At 40.2% G+C, this 11,776-nt stretch overlaps 1 long non-coding RNA gene across 1 annotated transcript; it reads right to left on the bottom strand.

The window, feature by feature from the left end:
- Positions 1–3,759: 3,759 nt before the first annotated feature.
- On the bottom strand, positions 3,760–11,177 carry LOC109527452 (uncharacterized). The gene is made up of 3 exons (XR_002170532.1): positions 11,057–11,177; positions 9,219–9,349; positions 3,760–3,870 (listed from the first exon to the last, which is right to left on the bottom strand). It is a non-coding gene; the product is annotated as an uncharacterized LOC109527452 (long non-coding RNA).
- Positions 11,178–11,776: the final 599 nt, after the last annotated feature.

Below are 11,776 nucleotides of genomic sequence, written 5' to 3' on the forward strand. Positions count from 1 at the left end.
TGTTTAAATGCCTTAGTGCAGGGGTGTCATTTTTGTCGCGGGCCTGATTTTAGTTGCAGTTTCCCTTGGAGGGCCATTATGACTGAAACCATATAAAGAAGTCAAGAATAGCGGTTTATTCACCTATTGTTTAAGTTACTGTAATGAGGGGTTTGGTGACAAGAAACTGCTTACAGTATCACTCTTATTTAGTACATATGAGAATTTGAAATTTTGGTCGAGATTTTAGCAAGCATCTTGAAAGTTGACATCTTTGATTTGCTTTCGCGGGCCACATAAAATGATGTGGCGGGCCAGATCTGGCGCCCGGGCCTTGAGTTTGACACCTGTGCCTCAGTAGGTGCAGGTGTTCATCTTAGCAACAGACTTTGCAAAGAAGTTCTCCTGGCCTCAGCCGTTAACTTTTTTAAGTCTGTGTTTGAATGACATGAGCTGATGCAAAACTGCTTCCAATCCAATTGTGTTTTCCTTGAGGGGAAAAAAAACGGAGGCGTCTATTTGATGAAATACGGTAATTGAATTTGGCCATCATCCCAAATGTTGGCAGCATTGAAGATGTAACAGAGGGGTCAATTGAAACCAAACAACACCATATGTCGAATGACAAATAGCCAAACACTTGAGTTAACAGGTTAGTCTGTCCTGCTTCACATAGGAACATGTGGCTTGGCATCACTCAAGTACAGCCTAAGTAGCATTATGAGGATGCAGCCACATAAGCTCATGAATTCCTATTCCTCCCAAGGGTCATCAAGAGTTTCACGATGGCGGCATTCAATGTTTTTTGTTTTTCTGTGAAAAGAAATACTGAAGACAGCTCTACACAGTTTTGGATGTCAATATTTTTCTCTCTTCGCAAGACCAACAAACAAGATTCTAAAATAAGCAACCCGTTGCAGCCCAAGCAATCATTATTAAGTGAAGTTCGTCAAGTTGCATGTTTTTGTAAGATGCATCCACCTTTAAAAAGTATCTTAGTTTCTTTCCTTTAATTTACTTTAAAATTTAGTTACTTTACTGATGACTTGATTTTAACATGTATCATCCATCGCATTGATGTATCAAATCAACATACAGTGCAATTAGAAAAAAACTATTTAAACATACAATGTCCCACAAAGATAGAGCAGCTTATGTATGAAAATGTATTAAAATAGACCCGTTCATTTATATTGCTTGTCAGTAAATGTTGCTGGTCCGTCATTCATTATTTGTCCGTGGCCGTCATCGTCAGTATGTCATTATTTCAAGCCGAACCAAACTGCAATCATTCGTCCGTCACATTATTTTCACCATGCTTCCGTCAGTAAATTTCACCATTCCGTCAATCGTGAGTCTGTCAAAAAAAAACAACTAAAAAACTAAATCTAAACTTATTAAAATGAAAAATGGAGTGCACCGTATATCAGTGTATCTACATCATACAGTGCCTAACCAAAGAGCTCACATACACATTGCCTCACATACACTTAGTTGCAAAATTAATCAATACTGTTAAGTACAACAGGAGCATGCTGGTGCTGGATGTCATTATTTTAACTCCTAACACGGCAAAAAGATTTACATTAAAGTTTAAAATGCCTGACTTTAACTGCGCACTCCGCATTGTGGCCAAGAAGAATCCAATACAAGTTGGTCACACTGCGAGTGTCTCTCTTGCTCCTGTCTATAAATCTATCCGTGATCTGTCCGACAAACTGCAAACTTTTTTTCTCACTTCCGCCACCTTCTTCTCTTCGTTTATTGGCGGAATACAGGTCTTTGGTGCATAACCTCACCTAGTGTCACTACAGGCCACTCAAGCAACACCACTGTATTCACCCCTCGCATCCAAACACGCGAGACAGGCGGGGTGTGTTTCTGTCAGTCGGCAGTGTAACGGGCATTAGTGATGATTACACCGACGGACGAAATAAGATGCAAATGTGCCTCTCTGGTGACCGCTTGTTTGAAGCATTCTGTTGAAACAAAGTGGAGGTATTTCTAACATGGTCAGCATGCCATCAGGGGGTCAATATTGCCACTTGGCTGTTCTGTCTGCAGAGCTATAGTTGAAACTGTCAAGGAAGCCAAATGACAGAAGGCTAATCAGCTTGGTGACATTGCTGACCTATGTGGCGCACTGAAGTGGCAGTGTGTGGAGTGATTTGGAGACAGAATACAGAGCCATTTAAGACATGGCACTACTGATGAACAAAAAGTATTTTTGAGAAGACTCGATCTTCCCTCTGGACATAATAACCACTATATGAAGCTTATGACAGTAAAAATGTAAGTCTCATAAACACGATACAAGGTGCTGATATGACAAGCTAAACAAGCTGCCCTGGATAAACAAACACGACATAACACCTTATGCATACACCAAAGTCAATCAAGTCCTGCAAGTGTTTAATGAAATGTGGAAAAACCTCTGACCTCTTAACTCCCATAATCAGTAAGAAAGAAAAAAATACTCACAGAAGTACTTGAAGGTCTCTTCAATTTGCTGGTGCGTGAGCCCCAGGACGACCTCTGGCTGTAGCAGAGGGGTATGCAGCCAGTCGTCATTGTCGTAGCCGAATACACAGTCTGCTCGGAGAGTGTAGTTGGGCTGACCCTCTGACAGGAGGCTCACTATCTCCAACTCTGGCAGATCTGCACAGAGGTCTGAGCAAAGGAAGTCTATATGTTAGTGTGGGTGCGCATGGGATTTTTATGTGCAATTAAATAAAGAATGAACAGTAAACTGACTGGTGTCTATGTACAGTGAAACTCCTCTACAACGAAATCATGTTTGCAGCAAGAAATTTTTCACGACGGGGTTTTTCACTGTAGCAAATTTGATCTCAGATGTAAACACACACACACACACACACACAAACACACAAACGTATGTGTACATGCACACACAAACGTATATGTACTCTTTATTTTTATTCCAATAGTGCATAAGTATGAGCATACACTTATTTGACACTTCATACAGTCAGTGTAGAAAGGAAAAAAGGGAAAGAAATTGTGAAATTTACGATCAGCATTCACTTTCACTTATATCAATTTCTTGGATAATCTCTTTTATTTTGCTTCCTCCGTCTTTCATTTTGGTAACTTTTACCCTCTCTTCCAGCGTCAGAGCTCTTCTTGTCTTAGCTGCTTGACATCCAAAGGTCCGTTTTGTAGCCATTTGAGCAATGCAACATTCTTGCTGCGTCTGAAACTAACAATAACAAATACTTCCTGGACTACTCCACATGTGTAAACCAGTGTGGTAGTTGCTCTCGCCGTTTCCGAACGAAGCAGTAGAGGTCGCTGTTGTATTAGACTTCGTTGTAGTGAATCTCGTCGTGAGGCAAGAGCAGAGAAAAAGATTTCGTATAACGCAACAGGGTTTTTTTTCGTTGTATGGGGGGCAGGAGAGTGGGAATGGTGTTAATGCATGAAGATTTTTTCACACTAGGGGGTGTTTTCGCCCATGTAGGTTTTGTTGTAGAGGAGTTTCACTGTATTGGGATTTATTTAAATCAAAGAAGGGATTTTTCGACAGAGTCGTTTTGAAACAAGGAAACCTTTGCGTCTGACTGACCTGTGAGAGTGGATGCATCAAGGCAAGATGCTTGTCCCAGTTCTCCATCAGCTGAGCCAAGATGAATAGCTTGGGGGTCCACATCCAGGGCCCCCGGCACCTCCCCCCAACCCACATGGAGGGAGAGGGCTGACTGGGAGTCCAGGTGGGCCTGTGTGAGCCAGGGGGGAAGGAGAAAGAGAAGCTGGAGAATAGGAGTATAGGACAGATTGACAGAAGCTGGAAAGCAAAGGCCAACTCTGTCCCCTGGTGGCTCAGAGAAAGAGCACAGGACAGGGGGTTTGGCTGAGCAAAGAAGGCAACAACTGAAGTGAAAAAAGAAAGAGAGAGGGAAAGAAAAAGGTGGTAAGACTTTCAAATGTGGGCACAAAGTATTTGTGAATGCTCAACAACTTCCATAGTGGTGATTGCAGTCATCTCTTGGATTGATCAAATTGTTCATAAAACTCAACAGCAAACTCAAAAGAAAGCCTTTTTAGTTTCATCAAAAGAGCCTTTCACTAGGTGTGCAGGAGGGTTGGGCCTCTTCATGCGTGTCATTCATATAGAGTTACCAGCGCCTGAAGCTACACCGATCAGGTTCTTCAGCATAACTGCACCTCACCCATGGACACACTGTGCATGCAGTAATAGCTTAAATACTCTACATGCAAACTTGAGAGCCAACAAGTGCTTTGTTCCATATGTTGAAAGCCTATTTTCTGGCAGTGGCGGCTCCCGGATGACATAGAGCTTGATGCAAACATGAAGTGATTGCATAACAGCTTCTGAATTATTTTGACGGTATACTGAGATAAACAAGATTCATCGTTATGTACACCGAATGCAATTAATCTGAATTGTATCAGTGTGTTTGCTTTGCAGTTTAAATTTAATGGAGTAAGACATTGTCAGATTAAAATATGAATATATAATTATCAATTTATGGAAGAGTTGTGTTGTTAATGGCTTTTATTTTCCAGCCAGAATCCCTGAGCAGTTCAACAATATTAATCACGACTATAAATTATATCTACACCTGTTTTGTCAAGAGTTAAGTGAGTTCAACTGAGTGTGTTGTCTTTACCACTTCTGTCAGCAGAGGCCACTGTTGCCGATGGAAAAAGATGAATACATATTCAATTTCTTACAGTTTGGTAGAGAATAAAAACTAATAAATACGACATGGCATGATTTTTCTGCTCCACAATGGGATAACCTAATAGTTCAATGTAATAACTGAAGTCAATCACACATACTTCCAAAGAGCAAAGGGTCAGGCGCAACTGTCAGGTTGAGCGGAGCGCAGACACTGGTGCACACACCACTCACCTAATTAAACATAAATAACCGGACTCCAACCCCCGCCCCACGCACGCACAGCCCACACATCCTTGCCAGCACACAGACTGATTCACGATCACAAGGCCTTTAGTTCCCTTTACCCTTGTTGGTCTGCCTGGTTCTTTCCCATACCGTATCAGTTGAGTGTGTTGATTTGTGGCCAAGCTTTACGAAATATATTAGATGTATTTCTTATTTGCAGCCCACTATTAATTCTTCATGAGAGTGTGTGCATGCGAATATTCAAGCTTCGCACAAAAGTCACATCCACACTCTGACACTTCCAATTTGGTAAGAAAGCAAAGCATACTGTTGGATTATCACACCTGCGGACAAGCCAGAGTCTGTTGTCCACTTTGGAGCGACACAGTGAATATGGTTATGAGCCATCTCCTTGGTGTTTGTAACTCAAACTTCATACCATGCGCAAGGGATTCCACAAGACTCAGCAGGGTCATCGGCCACGGAAAACATAACGGTGTCAAGTCCATTATGTTCTCCATGGTTGAATTACAAATAAAACAAAAGCAAACTTTAATCATTAATGAACTAATACGTTCAACGTGTCACAATAAGGCTTGCGCCTGAGGCTTGTTACCATGAGGTAGTGCAAACAGCGTTTGTCCTTGGAGCTTGGACTGGACCTGATCTTAACTCAAAAAGATCCTCAATGGCACTCCGTGCAAAGAATGCAATGCCCTTCCAGGAGGGTGTGTACGTGAGAGAAAGCACACAGCATTGCGAGGGGGGAGTGATGGGGCAGTATTTGGCAAGGACAGAAAGGGAGAAAAGGAGCCACGTTGATATTGATTAACAGCCTGCCCCCCCCAAAAAAAAACATACATTGCATTGGTGATTTTGCTGACATCTCCTTTATTATGACTTGTACAACTCTCTGAACCCATGTCCAAAGAACATGTCCTCCCTGTAAAATGTCAATCGAGGACATCTCAATGCCAGGAAACCACATACATATGGATGTGGATTTTTTTTTAAGTCTATACAGTGATCCCTCGCTACTTCGCGATTCACTTATTGCGGATTCAGTGCATCGCGGATTTTTCAAAAATAGTGACAATGCCACAAAAGGTCTGCCAGAGGTAGTGAAAGTCAGCAAAACAACAGCGAGTCACATAGAGCAACATATACAGGACTACATATATTTCATGTTTATGTTTACTGTATTTTGTTATTTCTACACTAACCTAACTTATACATCGCATACATGTATCTATATATTAATATATAGCATTAAGTAATGTTAATTACTACAAACATTTACTTCTAAATATATGTATACCATCAAATTTGGCCTTATAAATATTGTATATACTCATACACATGTAACTGTAACTACTTCGCAGATTTTCCTCTTTCGCGGAGGGTTCTGGTCCCCATTAACCGCGATGAGGGAGGGATCACAGTATACCCCTGTTCAAATCCAAGATTTTAGTGACGTAATAAAAGAGACCAAGATAAATGATCCCGGAAAATGGTCACCTTTAAATGTGATGTAAAACTTGAATCAGTCATTTGAAAAACAAAATGAAATCTTTGAAGGGGAAAAATAAATTTGCAACTCCTGTATAACCTGGTTGCATGAATATGCACACCCTCAAACTTTTATTTTGTTGCAACACCTTTAGCTTTTATTACAGCACTTAGTCTTTAGGGGTAATATATCAAGCAGTGGGATGCATCTTGGTGTGGCAATATTTGCCCATTCTTTGCAAAAACGCTAAAAATCTGTCAGATTGTGAGGGCATCTACTCTGCGCAGCCCTCCTCAGATCGCTTGAGAAATGTTCAGATTCTGGTCTAAAATCTTGCCGGTCCATTCAAAAACGTTAATCGTCTTCTGGTGAAACCATTCACTTGTTGATTTGGTTATCTGCATGGAGTCATTGTGATGCGGGGTGATAGTCCGCTTCATCTCCAGGTTTCACTTCCAGGCTCGATCTGAAGAAAAACTGAAAGCATGGTGCTGCTGCCACCACCATGCTTCATTGTAGATGCGGTGCTTTCTCAGCAAGAAGCAGCGTCATAATTGTGCCAAACATACCTTTTTTAAAATAGTGTCTCAAAAGGTCAACCTTGGTTTCGTCGGACCATAAAAATGTAGACTGAATCCATCCATTCATCCATCCATCCATTTCCTGACCCGCTTATCCTGACAATGGTCGCGGGGAGTGCTGGAGCCTAGCCCAAAAGTCTTCGGGCAGTCGGCGGGGGACACCCTGAACCGGTTGCCAGCCAATCGCAGGGCACACATAGGCGAACAACCAACCGCGCTCCCAATCACATTGCGAGACAATTTAGAGTGTTCCATTAACCTACCATACATGTTTTTGGAATGTTGAAGGAAACCGGAGTACCCAGAGAAAACTCACGGGCACGGGGAGAACATGCAAACTCCACACAGAAAGGCCGGAGCCGGAATCAAACCCTGTACCCCTGCACTGTGAGACCTACAAGCTAACCATTCGACCACCGGGCCACCCTGTAGACAGAACCTTGAATCTTTTTCTTTGCAAGAGAAGGCTTCCACTTTGCCACCTTACCCCAAAGCCCAGACGTATGAAGACAGTACATTGGTGTCACTATAGGATATGATGACATGTATTGTAGATATGATACAGTGAACCTATGACTATGAACCTGTCTTTCAAAACAAAGCAAATCTTATTTTTTACATACAATGCCAAGGTGAGCAATGCAAGGTGTGCCATGACTTGACCTGGATGTCACTATTTTACACATAAACTAATATCACAGTTTGGCTTTAAAAAAAAAAGTAAAAATTACAAAATTGAATGAAAACAAAATGCAAAGTAAATGTGTTAAATATGACACACATTCGACTACTGGTAACGCAAACACACGTTTGACAAGGATTAAGGTCCTGATAACTTCATTAATTAAATGCACTGCGCCATGCAATGCATTCTGGGAACTGAAAAGGAACATTTATTTACAGTTGACCCCTGCTATTTGCGAGGAAAGGAACTGCGTACAATTGATGCCCATTGAAATGCAATTGCATTTTTTATTTTGAAGATGGAGATTGAGTTAATTCTATGCCGCAACACAATACGTACCGACTGATCAGAATTTTATAGAAATACTGTCCTATTTTAAAAGATTGTAAGTTGTTTATCAGAGCTCAATGGGATTTTTCTTCTGTTTAAAAAAAAAAAAAAAAAAACAAGTTCAAAGCAAGGCTGAATTGATAACATGACAGAGTTTTGATGACATTTTGTAAAATGTCAAAAGAAGGCAAATAATTAGGACGATGACATAAACATAATACAAATGGGATCGTGCTCATCTGATCACTTGGCAACAATTGTAATCCAAAGCTACAAACTATTTGGGAGCAAAAGGCAGGTCAACACTACTAGCTAACTAAAGAAACAATGACCCAACAAGATAACTAACAAACAAATCAAACGCATATTAATTTACACTGTTAACTAGTAGCTATTTTCAAAATTTGAAAACAATTAAATAGGCAGTCACAGGGTGTGGGACACAACAGACGGGGGTCACCTTAATCTAATCAACAATGTCACCCTAACAACTGTGATAGCGATATGTGGACAGAAAGTTCATGTGAAGAGAAAGTTGTCACAAAATAACCCCATGTGCTATTTTACTCGTTCTAAAAAGGGCAACCTGCTCTTCACTCACCTAAGTAACTTTGGCTCAAAACCAACAAGTCCCATTGACAAGAAAGCATGAAAAGTTCTTCACCAATTTTTGTGGGTATTGTGGTGTGTACTAAAATCTGAACACAAGGACATCAAACAACAGCGCTACTCCCAGCCAATTGTTAAATTAATGTAAAAATGTGCCCTAAACACATCTAATAAACATGTGAGTCAATTTTTTTTTCTACACAGATAACTGATCAAATTACAGTCCCAAAGAAGTGAAAATCACCCGCTGATTGTCACAATACATCAGCGTCAATGCATGTATCTCTCAATGAAACCACAGGTCATAGCGCAAACACAACTGAGCACACAAGAGATGAAGTTCACACACAAAGCGGGAAGTCTCCCTCACGCTGTCACGTGTCTACATAAAAAGAAAACGGAGTGGAAACAGAACAAACAACTTGTGATGGTGGTCAACATAAACAGCTTGTAGCTTGGCTGTAGGCTGTTCATGAAGTGGCACAGTTAACATGATGTCAAGAGTACTGGTGCTGCATCAGATCAAGGCCCCTTGGCAAATGAGCACAGCAATGAAACAGTACGCTACTGTAATTAAAAAAAATATATAAACTTTGTTCATTTGTAAATATGAAAACATTTAACAGGACTTACTGTGCTCTTGGAGAAAGGCTGACCAGTTAGGACACAATCTTGTTTAATGTGAGCCCATCAAGTTCACCGTTCCCTGCTCCTGAAGTTCTTTTCACGGCCTCCTAGTGTGGGTGCTGTGCCAAATGTGTGTCCTGTAAGAGGAGAGAGAAACAGTGAGGAAAGGTGGAGGTGGGGTCAAAGGCGGACATGAGATATGAGGGACGTGTAGGGATATACGCAAGGCAAAGGCATATAAGAGCGTAAACCACTGCTATCAAACTCAAGGCCCGAGGGCCAGATCCGGCCCGCCACATCATTTTATGTGGCCCACAAAGGCTATTTATTCATGTGAAAGTGACTTTATGTTTCTTGCTCGATACAAAATTGCAAATTCAAAAGTCTTCACTTTGTATATTGTTGAGATATTGTAAGGATGTTGTTACCATAACCCCTTTTAAAATAAATGGAAAAGGAATTGAACAATTTTTGAGTGGCTTCTGATTTCAAAACCAGTTATCCATCAATTTGTTGTGTATATGTGATAATATTCAAAAAATGTTTTTAAAAAAACAACTACAACAACAACCTGGAAATCGAGAAGTACTGACTACGGTCCTTCGTTTTGATACGTTGCTCAATACACACTGTCCTTTTCTAAATTTGAAAGGAAGCGCCTTTTCATTTCTCCCTGAATGGATGGCTTGTACCACAAAGGTTTAAAAGAGTGTTATAAAGGTAAGGACCTACTGAGGAGATAAGTTTGTTTTTCCGGAGAGCTTGTGTTAACGAAGATGCTTGTTTGACAAATAGGAGATCTGAGTTGTGTATTCAAGTGCTCATCTTCAAGTACCGGAATGTTGATCACACGAACTGAATTTTTACTTGTGAAACTGAATGTAAAAAGGCCCACAGGAGTCAAACTCCGGTTCTGGAGGGTCGCCGTCCTGTATCTTTACATTTTTTCCCTGTTGCAACATTCAAATGAAGAGGATCGAAATCAGGCTTCTGCAGAGCTTGCTGATGATCTGAACATTTGAATAAGGTGGATTGCAACAGGGAGAGATGGAAACCATGCAGGACCGGAGTTTGACACCTATGATCAAGCGAAATAAAACAGTTTCGGAAAAGATTTGCATGATGAAATTGAATGTAAAAAAAAAAGATAGATATATATATATATATATATATATATGGCATAGCATTAAAAAATAAATCTACTCAAAGCTAAAAAACCCACGAAGAATTCATTAAAACTATCAGAATTAAAAGAAAAAAACTAAACTCCAAACTAAATGAAAATTAACTAAAATTAAAAATCTGCAGAATCGAATTTTCAGTGAGAAATTAAAACTTTAATTCGACAATTCAGATTCGGTCTTTCAAAGTAAAAATTTACATTACACGAAGCACATTCAATTTATGTAATTCAGATTCAGTTTTTCATTACACTTATTCAAATTTAGCATTCAAATTCAAATATGAATTATTCAAATTCAGTTTCTGATACCACATATTGTATTGCAACTCAGACGGCACAGTATATTCCGCAAAAGAAGAAAAGTTGTAACCAAGTAGCGAACGCCAACAGCCGCTATCCTTCGAACCTACCAAAACCTCGGCAAAACGTACGCCCGGCACGTTTGTAATTAACTTTAAAACTTTCATTAATGTTGCGAGAAAGACGACCGATTTGGACGCCAGCATGTCCCGTGTCTTGCACACCAACACTTCGATGGAAATTTCCCCTCACAAAGTTTAGTCAGTCGCGAGAAGTAAGAAACTATGTTGCAGCAAATCTAAACGACCTCAGTCGGTAAAATGTTACTAAGGTGTCTCAAAGAGAAGAATGTCATACTTACATGTTTCTTTAATTGTCGTTTGTTGTCGGATTACAGCCAGAGTTTAAGTTTCCCTCAGTAAAACTGAACCTCAGCTGTCACTGCGGCTCGTTCGTTGTTTGACCCATTTGGTCACTGTTGGGGGCATTATGGGTAGTGTAGTATTTTTACGCAGCAACACGACTAAACTGCAGGGGGAAACGGCAGGTACCGGTTGGAATAGATAGATAGATAGATAGATAGATAGATAGATAGATAGATAGATAGATAGATAGATAGATAGATAGATAGATAGATAGATAGATAGATAGATAGATAGATAGATAGATAGATAGATAGATAGATAGATAGATAGATAGATAGAACAAAGGCTTCTTTCATTCGCTGTCGACCTCTAGTGTTGTTAATCGGAACGACAAATTATCCCACTCACAATATAATACAGTACAGGTATTTAGTCTCTGCTCATAGAACGTTGATATTTTCTTGTAAATTAGCTCCGAGCAATTACAAATAACTAATCACCTCTCTCTCTCTTTTTTATACACACTGTATGTATATATATATATATATATATATATATATACCGCGATTTTACAAATAACTCATCATCTCTCTCTCTCTTTTTTATACACACTGTATATATATATATTGGCTGGCAACCGGTTCAGGGTGTCCCCGCCTACTGCCCGATGACGGCTGGGATAGGTTCCAGCTCCCCCGCAACCCTAGTGAGGATTA

The sequence above is a fragment of the Hippocampus comes genome, unplaced genomic scaffold (assembly GCF_001891065.2).
Source record: "Hippocampus comes isolate QL1 unplaced genomic scaffold, H_comes_QL1_v1.1 scaffold86, whole genome shotgun sequence".
NCBI lineage: Eukaryota > Metazoa > Chordata > Actinopteri > Syngnathiformes > Syngnathidae > Hippocampus > Hippocampus comes.